Here is a 13,320-nt window from a genome sequence, read left to right as displayed (position 1 = left end):
GATGTGTTGGAGTATGATGATGGATATTCAAGCTCTAAGGAGATTACATTTATATAAAGAGAAGGATTTTTTTTTTCTCCTGCAAGTTATCCGACCTAAACTAGGTATACCACGGGAACTTCGAGGGTGCCGGTTATGTGGTACGGAACCCCTGGAGACCCTCTATCATCTTGTCATGGATTGCCGGAAATTCATTAATTATAGGATTCGGAGCTTAGGTCCCTTTATACATTCGACTGCTCAGGTACTTTCTCATAATCTATGCAATAGATTAATGACACGTTTTCAGCTTGCTCTTACAGTAAGATGGTTACATGTCTGAGGAAAATCTTCTCTGATTTACATAAGGTGGTAGAACAGGTCGATATCGACTTGTGTTTAGTAAGCAATTTGTAAGTAAGGGTGTTGCTCTTCCTTGTTAAATGTAACAATGATTTCAGAGAAGTATAGCTATCAATGTTTATTCTCATTACTTTAAATGTGTCGAGATTGTAATGTAATATAATTTCAATGTGTACTTCTTTTATTTCTGTCTTCTAATGCAATATCAAATTATGTAAAGTACTTTATGTACTATAAACCCACATTTAAAAAAATACCCACAAAAAATAGTAAATAAATAACTTGAGAGGGTTGTGGTTAGTGGTGTAAGGGGTTACGGGTGAAGTAGGTGGTTTTGTTGTTTTTGACATGTAAGTACATGAGTTTCTTAGGACTCATGCTTCTGCATGTTTTGTAGCAGTTAAAGCTGGGTATATGTTTTATCTGGAGCAGAAAATCCCAAGTTCTATTCAATCACAGCATGACGACTCATGTCAAGTAGCTGACTTTGAGGGTGGGGTGTGTGATAAGGTTAAATATGTGATGGGCCTAGCAATGGGTGCTGAGTTGTTTTCACAAAGCGAATGTGATTGATGTGGTCCTATCAGGCATACAGCCGCTTCGTGTATTAGGGTCGAAGGATGCATGTTGAAATCCATCAGACTGAAGAGTTTTCAATGTTTTGGTTTATATTATATAATGACTGCAGGGTGCCATAGGACCACTAGAGAGAGCCAGTAGTGAACAATGACTTGAGTGTCTGTGATCACGCTAATGTTGAATGCAGTAGCCTGTATCAGTATGCAATGGGTAATTATACGCCATGCTTGTTTTCTGTCAATTGCTTTGTTTTGCTACCCTCTCGCTCAGTATGTGTATTTCTTCCTTTTGATTTTCTTTAACACACAATTCATTATGCATCGAATATTTGAATTTTGATAAGGGAACTTAACCATACCATTAAATGAAGAAAGTGTCTACCAGATCAAATTCATCATGGTTGTTCTTTTTTCAAAACTTTGAGGTATGAGCCATTACATTGTGATGTCATGAGGGATCACCACAGCAGTATCAGGGTACACATGCTCACATGGATACAAATGGAGTGGGGTTTGGAACATTGTTCAAATTAAAATGTTTCTCGGGTAAGTGGCATTAAAGTAGAGTGTTCCTATTTGTTTAATTGTAATTATTTATTTATATTGGGCTTATACACAAGTGGAGTAATTCAAAGCGCTTCGAAGCGGGAAGGGAACAAGGGAGTACAGTAATCATGTTTAGGCCTTGAAGTTTCCAAATGATCGTACAGAAAAAACTAGCATGCTGGGCCTGATGGCATTTCTCCTAGTGCAAAGGCACCGTTACAGTAGTGACCAAGCTAGGGAGGGCTATGAAAAAAAATGTGTTTGGGGGGGTAGGACAGACAAACTTACTAATCCTAGTCCATTAGGTCATGCATACATACAGAAGGAGGTGCAAAGAAGGGAGGGTGGAGGGGGAACAAACCTGCCCAGTCCAGCAGGGCCCTGGGTTAAGTACAGAGGTTGCCCCGCTCATGGAGTGTAAACTGAAAGTGCAGTTATGCTGATCATAGACTGGCAGGGGAGACTGGGAGCTCTAAGGATCTGGAGGTGGACCGGGCAACAAGCCAGCAAAAACTGAACAGAGTTAGGGAGGAGAAAGGAGTAAAGAAGGTGGAGAGAAAAAAAATGGAGTTTAGCACCATAGAGGGAGAGAGAAGGAGGGAGAGAAAAGAAAGGTCTTGAGGAGTTTGCAGAAACTTAAGGTGCTCCGGCTTAAAACAGAGAGAGACAGGGAGGCAGCTGCAGAGGATAAAGATCTACCCCCAAATCTCTGTTTGTGTAAGCGACTCACCCGCAGAGAGTTGGAGGACGAGCGGATGACTCTAGAGGGAGAGTATTTAGAAAGGGAGTCTTGTAGATAGAGCAGGCCCCAGCACCAGAAGGCCTTGTTGATTATGCAGAGGGTCTTGAACTTGATCATTGCATCCATGGGGAATCAGTGGAGGGATTTCAGAGCCGGAGTGATGCGGTCCCTGGGCTTGAGGCCAAAGATAAGTCTTGCATTTCTGTTCTGGATGATTTGTAGAGATGGAGAGTAGAAGTAGGAAAATTAAGAAAGAGGATGTTGCAATAGTCCAGCCTAGAGAGAAGCAGGGTATCTTGAGCCCCTGGAGCAAAGTGAGAAAAGTTAGAATACCTCTGTGGAGGTGCAATTGGTAGTGGGACATTTGGAGCTGTCTGAGATGTAAGAAGAGAAGGAGAGAGTTGAGTGAAAGATGACCCCTAGATTTTTTGCCTCATTGGTAGGCAAGGGCGCAGGTCCAAGCGAGTCCGGCCAGTGTGAACGTGGGAAAGCGGGAGCAGTGATCCCAATGAGGATGATAGCTGTCTTACTGGCATTCAGTAAGAGATTGTTAGCATCACACCAAGACTGAATTGCAGATAGACAGCCAGGGATGAGCGAGGAGGAGCCTGAGGGTAGCTTGAAATAGAGCTGCGTGTTACCCGCATAACACTGAAAGTTAGGATTAAAGGTAGAGATCCTGTGGGCCAAAGGGCACATCCTTACCAGTGGCAAACACGATAGGCACATTCATGTTTAGGTTCACCAAGTAATAGCCCAAGACCCTGTTCTAGTCAGGACATCAAACAAAAAACCCAAAAGTGAAAGAGCAAATGTCAATTGCACTTCCCACATCAAAGCTATTTCAAAGTGCTTTTACAAACGCTTGTCCAGAAAAAGGAACCATGTTGATTTCCTACAAAATATATATATATATACCCTTTGGATGCATGTTGATGGTCTGAAAAGCAGTAACAGCTTATGATTTTTTAGAAACAGAGGGTGGCAAATGTGTTCACCAAATTGGCCTGACTGAGATAGTGGAGTAAATATGGCTGTACAAAGTGAGAATGGTTTCACTGTGGTTCTCTCCCCAGAAAGCTTTACAAATAATGAATTAAAATGCTGCAATTTATTTAACAGCACATATTTTAGAAATATTTGATAAATATTCCTCCATTTTTTAAAATGAGATCTGAAAGGGACCACATTAAATAACTAAAATGATCGCCAGGTCACCAATTGTAAAGAAAAATAAAAAAGGGCATTTTCGCAATACATGTTCATGCTGATTTTGTCCAGAGAAACGTGATGATGTCTGTCTCACTAATATTTGACGATGTTGATGGTTGAGCTCAAAGCAACACAATTTGCAAGCGCTGCATACTTTGATTCTGCCAGTGCCAAACACAATGTGCCAGTGCTATATTCTTTAATTCTGCCAGCGCCCAACACTTGTAGTTGCTGTCAGTGCAGAACAATATAAGAAGCATTGCCACTCTAAAACACATTTTTATTCTGACACTGCCCACAAAAACATGCCAGAATTGCCACTGTAAAACAAGGCACTGGAAGCATTTAAAATAAGTATCATGCTAACAGTGCCTGCAAATATACAGTTGCATTCCACTTAAAAAAAAACACATTTTACTGTGCTGTTTGGTCTGCTTTTTTTGTGCACTATCCAAGAAAATTAATTTTACAGTCACAATCCTGGCAGTTATTGTTGAAACGTGTGGCTTAGCTCCAAAATATATAAGACTGGTGACCATAACATATCATTTGACCCATGTTCTTCTCCAAAGTCACAGTTCTTTCTCCACACATAGACACACAGAAACACACACATGTACACACACATGCATACATATGCATAAATACACACACCAACACGTAAACACTGTGGGACACCCACAAACACACATTAACACACAAAGGCCTCTGACAAATGCACAATCGCACACTCAAACATACATACATGCACAAATGAATCCATCGATCCACTGGCACTTGCATTCCCCATCAGTCTCCGCCTCACTCCTGGTAACGGGAAGTGTACGAGGTTTTCTCCAGGAAATGTGCAGTTTCGACACATGGCAGGACATTGGATATTGTGAAAAATTTTGAACTTTTCTATATCTTATATTCTGAAAAACAAAATTTGAGAATGAACTAATCTGATTATTTGTAATGTAACTTTCAGAGAAAGCTGGATAAAAAAGCCCATAATATGTGTGTGGTGTGAAGGAACATAACAGCTAGCCCTGCAACACCTGACCCCTCACATGCAGAGGTCCTCCCATCTTTGTATACAAAAGTGCCCAGCCCGCTCCTTCTGCCGAGTTGTGTTAATGAAACCCATCAGACTCTCCTTTCAAGCAATGCTTTCCCTGTCAGGAACGTCATGTAGGGGTCATCAGGGGTCGCAAATGGGACCCCTGATGTCTCCCTTGCTACCCCTGTGGTCTCCCTTGTAACCCCTAAACAATGTTTTTACTACTTTTTTCCTTTTTTTTTTTTTAATGGAAGCCCATGGGCTGTGGCCAGCACCATATGGCTCTTTGTTTCTGGAGTAGGTGGTTTTCTTGTCCAGGCCTCTTAAAAAAACAGGGTGCCCCAGAAGTGTAACACTCTGAGAAGTGAACCTAAATAAGAAAGAATAGGAATAACAAATAATTTGTCTTTCTGGAATTCTGTACAAACATTGCTAGACTCATTAAACGTTTATTTCAGGCACACTCCAGGGGGCGGGTCACTGATTTAGTCTGTTCTTAAACACCTCAAATTCACAATGCAGACAAAAACTTCAAAAAAGCCTTTAGAGTATAATAAGCATCCATTCCGGACTATAGGCCTCATTACATTGTAGGCGGTAAGGGTTTACCGGTACCGGTAAGGGCACCGGTACCACTAAACCCTTACCGCCTTATTACGAATTCCCTTTGCGGGACCCGACCTTAACGGCTGGTTTTACCAGCCGTTAAATTAGGGTGCAGCAAAGGGACCTCGGTGCTAATTACGGTACCGCAATTTGCGGTACCGTAATTAGCTCCTTCCCCATTCCCATTATGCCCTATGGGGGCAAAAATGGGAATGGGGAAGTGCCTTGGTGAATGGGGAATTACCGCCTCCGCTCACCTTGGAGTAGGGCAGTAATTCCGCCATCCACCAAGGCGGACACTGTAAAATACTGGCAGCAACCATGGCGCTAATAGCGCCATGGTTACCCCCTACCGTGTAATGAGGCTCTATGTATTTCGCTTTTTGCATGTTGCAGTTATAGCATGTTTTTTCTGCCGTTTTCTCTGTTACCATCATCACAAGACATTCCATTTTCAGTGTCCTCAGACACTTGACAGAATCCTTGTGCCTAAAAGCGTGTGTACAGTGTAGAAATGTTTGATCATAGCACAGCATGTGGCCCGTGATTTCATTGTGCTACAATAAATGCTTTGTTATAATGTGTCTATCTTTCCCATCTCCATGACATACTTTTCAGGATGTGTGTTTGAATGTATGAGGTAACGAGTGCCCAGAGTACGAGATGTCATGTGAGTGTGCTGCTTTCCCTATTTTGCTAACCTCTGAAGCGTGAAAAGTAAATCCACGCAGGCTTGACGTGTGGCCAACTTTGCACCAGACCTGCAGATGAACTGGTCTGCTGTTAAATCTCAGTTACCAGTTTAATGGTATCCACTACAGAGTGCAATTTGCTTTCTGACTTTGAGAACATTCAGACATGCAATTGCCCATTTTACTATAGCCGGTAGGATAGCTCAGTCAGTTGAGCGCTCGCTGCAGCGATGTGTGTGTGTGATCTGCATGTTAAAGGTTTGAATCCGAGCAAGGCCAACTCAGCCTTTCATCCTTCTGAGATCGATAAATGAGTACCACCACAGGTTGGGTGCTATTGTATGTATATTTGTTCTATATAAAGTGTTCAAGTGTAAGTTCTATATAATAGCTCATCATTATTATTTGGCCTTGAACGTCTGCTTGCATTCACAGTAATTTGGTAATATGGACATATACACACGGATATTAACGATACATATGGTGATCCATTCTTGTATGAAATGGATATCACATTAGTGATATCGTAACCATATTTTTCGAAGTGTACTTAGTAACAATGATATATGATGCCACTTCCTGTTTTATCAAGGGGTAAAAGGTCATGTTCGATCACTTCCTGTGATGTCACTTTGGGATGGGGTCAAATGACATCACGTCCTTTGATGTCATCAGAGGTCAAGGGTTGTGTGATGTCACTTCGCTACCCCGGGCATTTTGATGAAATGACGTCCCTGTTACCCGCAATTGGAGCCTAGTTCAGATTAACTCACCCGCAACATCTGCCTGCCGGTTACCACCCGCAAGTGTGAAAAAAAGTAACTGATTCTGATCTGCCATTGTCTCCACACAAACAGCACCTCGTCTGCCCTTGGAATGCAGCTCTGCCTAATCTGCCTGGAAGTGCCTATTGCCGGTTCACACCCACTGGCAAAAAAGTAACCCAACCCTGTTCTCCACTGGCTCTACAGGAGCAGCGAACTGCCCTCACGGAGAGTGTAGCTTCCCCCAACCGAACAGCTATACCTTATCCCATCCTTCTTTTACAAGCTACGACATACACACCACAACACAGTGCTAAACCCATGACATCACTGACTGATATTGCAAACCCACAATCCTTATGCAAATCCATACCTCTGCAGCCATGCACCCTACCTAACTGCTGTCAGGATCCACGCAAAAAGGCCTAAATAAACCGCAAAACCTCCTTACAGCACCCAACCCAGCTCAACCACCCAGCTCAATTATAGCAGGCCTATGCCAAAACCCTCAAAAACTCCTCTAAAAGGAGCCCTAGTGAATGCAAGGTCAATAACTGCACACTCCATTGCCATTTTAGACATCATAACAACTAACAACCTGGATCTCCATGCAGTGACAGAAACCTGGCTACATCCTGCTTCTGTCCCTATTCTATCACTAGCAATTCCCCCTAATTACACTATCCACCACAACTGCAGAAAACAATAGAATTCGGTGGTGTGAACGCTCCTCTGAGTTGTAGCCTGTCTCGCGCTCACGTGTGTTATGTCACTCTCCTATAGGCGAGAGAATTCAGAGTCAGTAAGCATTCACGTCAGTTCATGGTATTCCCCATATGCTCAGCGGGTTAATGTCCCCCATGCGGTTATTTCCCTCCATAATACAGCAAGCGGATGAAGCGCTTTTCTCTTAGTGAGCAGGGCCTGAACGGTGAGAATCAGGCAGGGTGCGGCTCCGCTGGAAGTTTGCCTGGGTTGTAGCTCTCAGAACACATCTGCTCTGCCTGGAAGCTTGAGCACAGATGGCTCTTGTTGTGTGCACATGCCCATTGGCGCAAGCATGGCCTGGGAGCATCCGATGCTCGTGGAGCTTGCATGGCCTCCTGGGATGCGTAGTTCCCGAGGGCACGTTCTCTCGGCTGGCGTCTGAAACCACTGAGATGTCCCATCTTCTTAGGGTGTGACTCTTCCTTTGTCTGCCCTGCTCCAGCACTGAACACCCGCATGAGGGACAGATATGTCACTGCTATGAGTGGCACACAATTTGCGCTTTCCTGTCTGTAGATTTCTGGCACTCGTTCCGTTTTTCCTTGCATGCAGCATATATCTGTCTTTCTCACTCTCACTATGTCTTGCTTGTGCACCCCCTACTCTCTGTCTCTCTTTTTTGACATTCACCACTAACTACAGACCCATTACCATTGTCGTCTTTCACCTCAATATCCTGGACCACATAAGATACCTACAGATCAAGGTCTGGCTTCCAGCCTGGCCATGGCAGGGAAACCACCTTACTGTAATTAAAAAACGAAATGGGTGAAATCAAAGACTCTGGGAATCCAGCCCTTCTCCTACTACTCAACTTGTCTGCTGCATTTGACTTGGTGGATCACCAAATCATTTGCCAACACCTTGCAACAGCAGCCTATTTGTTTCCCTGAGGCTTTCTCCTGGATTTCCTCCCTCCTGGCAGACAAAGTTTCTCAGCCACTGCATCAGCTCTCACTATCCAAGTCACATGCAACGTCCCACAAGGATCATGTGTCTCCCCTACTATTTACACTACCTTCACAAAGCCCTTATTTTACCTGTTAGACACCTCTGGCATATCCTACACAAACTACCCAGACAATACACAGATCCTTCTCTATCTCATAGGAATCTACTCTTCTGACTTACTTTCTCTACAAACAGTTTTCCAATAAATTCAAGTCTGGATGGATTTTCATCTTCTCTTCTCTGCCTAAACAATTACAAGATGAAGATCTTTCTCGTCGGCACACACTGCACACTCAGCAGACTAGACTGAGCCTATGTCCCTGAACCATCCCAGGCTCCAAATCTGTCAAGAACATAGGGGTACACTTAGACGCTCAAAACTATGGCCATTACGCACAAATGCCTATTGGACACTGCCCCTAGATACCTTTCTCAAAAACAAAAAAAAGTACAATCAGCTAAACCTCTCCACTCCTACTATGCCCACCAACTCACCATCCACAGATTTAGGAGGACAAGATCTGGAGGTCTGAGCTTCCCGGTTGGCGCCGCAAAAAATTGGAACTCTCTAGCGCTTGCATTAAGATCAGATCAGTCCTACTGGTCTTTCAAAAAACATCTGAAGACTCTTCTTTTCACACTAAGTGTGGCTTGAACTAAGCACACCTTCGGTTGGCCATAGACTGGACTAAACCGGCAATGTTTAATGTGTGATGCCTAATTTCAAGTTGAATTGTAACCTGTTTTGCTTGACAATGTTGTATCCAGCGGCTTGATGCCCCCAGGTTAAGTGCACTTAATAGATGTAAAAATAAATAAATACATATAGACGAAACATAAAAATGAAGTCTTATTGAGAAAGATACAGCATGTTAAATTTGAAGCAGAGAATTCAAATCAATGGAAATAAGAAATTACGTGTTTACACAGTAAATACACATGGCAAATCTTTAAACAAATTAGGCATAAACTACATCCAGTTTTAATCAGAATTAGGCAATCACACGTATCCATGTATGTTCTGTCCACAAGGAACCAACTTCCAATTGAGGGATGTTTTGCCTAATTCATGTTTGTGTTACTCTTTAGAACTAGATTACAAGAATAATGATTGTGTGAGTTGTGCCTGTCAGGGATAAGAATTGAACCCAGAGGTCCTTTAAGACGAGGTAACAGTATCTGAGATGGATGGGGATGCAGATCTTACTCATGCATCAATAATCAGACCGACTTGGGAAGTTTGATTAAATCAAGACTGTTTTATTAACAATTATCTAAAACAGGGAGTACAACTAATACATCAACCGACGTTCGCTCAAATCTCTAAACGATTTACATGAAAAAACATTACTTTATACTAATAATTCGTCAAAAGTGACCTCATACTACGTAGCAAAATTCAGAAAACTTGGGGATGTGATTAGGTCTCTAAGGTCAGGTGGGCAACTAAGCACACCCCAAGTGCAAGTCATCTTCTGTGTGAGACTAATACACAATGTTCTATTGGCTTCTCAAACTATAGGGCTCATTGCCACATGGCCCTCTATAATTGGTTGGCATACTTGTACCCTTCTGGAATATTCAACACGCTAGCAGCACGCAAGCTGGTACCCCAGCTGCTCGGGGGTTCGACTGGTAATGCATTCCCACTCTATTAGCCTAATATCCATCATCACTCCTGCTGTTTGCCATTCAATTAATGTGTTTGAACTTGGCCTTGCAAAGGCACACTGTACCTGAGAATAAAAGGGGGTGAAGGCATGGCCTTATCTTCTGGTCTCATCATAGCGCGCCCCAAAGTCTATTTTCATCTGACCATGTGACTAGAGACCACGTTTTGAGCTCCTTCATTGTATTTAATACTATTAAATGAAGAAACCATGGCACGTCTTGTGTTTTTCCATTACACCTCAAACAGGAGCTCAGATCGCTTCTCACGTTTATTGTATCTTCTCGAGTACATAACCAGGATCTTGGCGGCCCCGAATTTTGATACTGGGCCAGGCTAGCCTTCATGAATCTTCCTTCACCTCCAGCATGTTTTATTCTGCTGCGCCACACTTCCTGCCCTTTCATTCACGGGGTCCAAGTTTGCTGTCGAACATCCAGATTCTATACATTCCTATATATATATTGGCGGCACTGCCTGCAGTCTATTAACTACGTAGTAAGCCTCATGATTACTTTTTCTACTTCCGCTGCTGCATCTGTCCATTTGTAAAATGACTTTGCATTTTCTTCAGTGCTTTTCTGCACTTGGAATCTTCATTTTGCTCCTGAAATGTTGCTAAATTCGCTACTTCGTCATCAGGTCTATATTCTTTCTTCATTGGCATCTCTTCTGGGTGCGTCATTTCTACTCCTTGTGACGTCGCCAGTCTCCTCTTTCTTTCATCTTCACACTTCTTCTGGAACTTGCTTTAGAAGACCGTAATTTCTCATTGGAAACATATAGGGTTTTCTAAATGGATACCTTTTTTCAAGGACTCTTCACGGTATAGGTACCATTACTGGATTTGCATGTCACAATTTCCGACTGCCAACATATAGGTAGAATGGGGGCAGGACTTCTGGTAGAGGTACTTGGCTCTTCCTCTGCAGAATTGTTATACATTGGGAAACTTGTCATTAGGAATTATGTGAATCAGCCTGTTTGAGGTCAGCACAACATACACATGTGTATTGCTGTGGTTAAATTCACTAAAAAATATAAATAATGGTAGCCACAATAATGATTTGGTAGTGTTGGCTAGGCTGGCAGTCAACTGCACATTACATCTGACAGCAGAAATCTCTCCATCCATTAATTGCCTTTTAAGAACCAGTGTCCATAGTATTAAGTGACCTTAAATGTCCAGTCTGTTGTGACAGATACAGAATAGAGCAGCAGGTCCCACAGAATAGAATGCTGGTAAGTACTAAACCACTAACTGATAAAATGAAGGTCTGGAGTAGATCATGGATTTTGGAGCAGTCTCACAAAGAGTCCTGATTCCTGTTAGTGTGTGGCTTAGGAAACCTGGGAAATTGAAACTAGTGAAGTTAAATGGTTTTATTTTTCAATGGTAAAAAGAGCATTTCATTTCAAGTCAGTCAGTATTAACATTTTTGAAAGCACAATTTATCAAAACCTTCTATATCTCCTATTTTAAGACACGCCTAGGAAAATCAAAGATACCGGCTTGTTCAGACCGAGTTACATGATTTCAATGTATTTTTTAAATACATTTCAAATCAATCTTATGCCAGGTTATGCAATGATAAACTGCATGTCTCCGTCATTTGACATTGTAAAAAGCCCAGATACATGTATTTTAGTAACCCAGACTTCACAACATGTACATATATTATGTGTATATATTTTAAATGGTAACCCACATTTCAAGACAGGCCAATTATTTGATGCCAGTTTAAAGCTGCATGATGTCACAAGAATGAAAAACCAATAGCTTCATTACGAGTCCGGCGGTAACCCTGCTGGTGCTACCGACAGGTTGCTGCCCGACCCATAACAATTCTGGCGCTTTACTTCCCGGTGCCACCGGTGGATTACAACCCTGGTGGCCTGGAAAGTCAGGCGCTGGTTAAATGGAAGTCCCCATTCCCATAGAGTCCCATAGGAATCTGTGGGAGTGGGGACATGAAAGCACTGGCACCATTGCTAACGGTGCGCGCCAGTGCTTCCGTGACTGGTCCATGACTGGTCTGCCTACCGTGGCCATGGTCAGACCTGTCGGGCACAGCGGCTCCAGCAGACAGACCTGTCATATGACGGTCCAGAAACAACAGTGCTGGTAAACTTACCAGTACCCTTGTTTCCGGACCAGCAAGGTCATAGTGAGGCCCCATGTCTAATGGTAATATAACCCAGATTTGGCAACTGCTCCTGGCAGCCTTCACAACCAAAGGAGACAGTGAAAATAGGGTGACGTTTCAATAGCTTTGTCATCACAAGCGGAGCAATGAATCAGATAGCTTACCCAATGGGAATGAGAGGTAAGCCTAAATCCCTTTTGGAGGTGTTTGTGGGCTATTGATGTCAAACCCTTTGGGAATAGGATCAAATCCACCAGCAACTAATTTCAGCAAGGATCCCCGAGCAGGAAAGAGAGTCCAGAATGAGAGGGACTTGGGAGACATAACCTAGTACATGTGTCCAACGAGGGAGAACATTACATGGTGCCAGCAGCTGCTCTCAGCCTACCTGCTTGGATTTGAGAGAGACTGAACCAAAGGGAGCAATCATACTTATGTTATTTGAAATTTACAGAAATCCCATATGCCTTTTTTATTTAATGGAACATTTGTGGAACTCTGATTAAATGCACTGGCGTAACAGGGGCCCCCGCAGGCCCCGCGGTGCGGGGGCCCCGCCAGCACATGTGGGGCCCCTCCCAGGACTTGTAGAAAAAAAAAATTGCAAAAAATAAAATCTTTGTTTTTTCTTTTTGATTTCACTCTGCATTTATAAAGAAATTATTTCTGTAACAGAAATAATTTCTTTATGAAGTCAGAGTGACTTCAAAAAGAAACGATAGGCCTCATGGCGGGTTTGGCGGCAATCGTGCCATTGCTAGCGGCAGGTTGCCGCCAGACCCGTAATGATTTAACGGGTACGGCAGTCAGGGAAGTCATGCTCCGGCAAATGGTAAGTCCCCATTTCCATAAAGTCCTATCGGACTCTATGGGAATGGGGACCACAGAAGCACCGGCACCATTAATAACGGTGCAAGTGCTTCCGTGAAAACTATGCGGGTGGGTGCCGTTCTGCCTGGCAGGTCTGACCTGCCGGGCAGGACGGCAACCTCCTGCAGAGCTGTAATATGCCGGCCCCGAAACAACAGTGCCGGTAAGCTTAACAGTACCGTTATTTACAGTCCGGCATAGTTGTAATGAGGCCCAATTTCTTTTTTAAGTGTTAGGGCTCCCTTCAACCCCATGATGTGTGCGTGTGTGAGTGTATGTTGAAAGGGTGCACACTTTAATATATGTGTGGCTGCCTGGGTGTGCCTGTATGGTGAAAGGGTGCACACGTAAATGTATGGGTGGCTGCCTGTGCAAGTGTATGGTGAAAGGG

General features: G+C 43.2%; 1 protein-coding gene across 1 annotated transcript in view; it reads left to right on the top strand.

Moving 5' to 3' along the window:
* The window catches only part of GALNT17 (polypeptide N-acetylgalactosaminyltransferase 17), a 2,143,439-nt gene that overhangs the window by 1,369,968 nt on the left and 760,151 nt on the right, over positions 1-13,320 (top strand). The gene's annotated exons all lie outside the window — the stretch shown is intronic.

This window comes from Ambystoma mexicanum, chromosome 9 (assembly GCF_040938575.1).
Source record: "Ambystoma mexicanum isolate Mex_15411 chromosome 9, UKY_AmexF1_1, whole genome shotgun sequence".
NCBI lineage: Eukaryota > Metazoa > Chordata > Amphibia > Caudata > Ambystomatidae > Ambystoma > Ambystoma mexicanum.
This window is presented reverse-complemented; position numbering and strand designations above follow the sequence as displayed.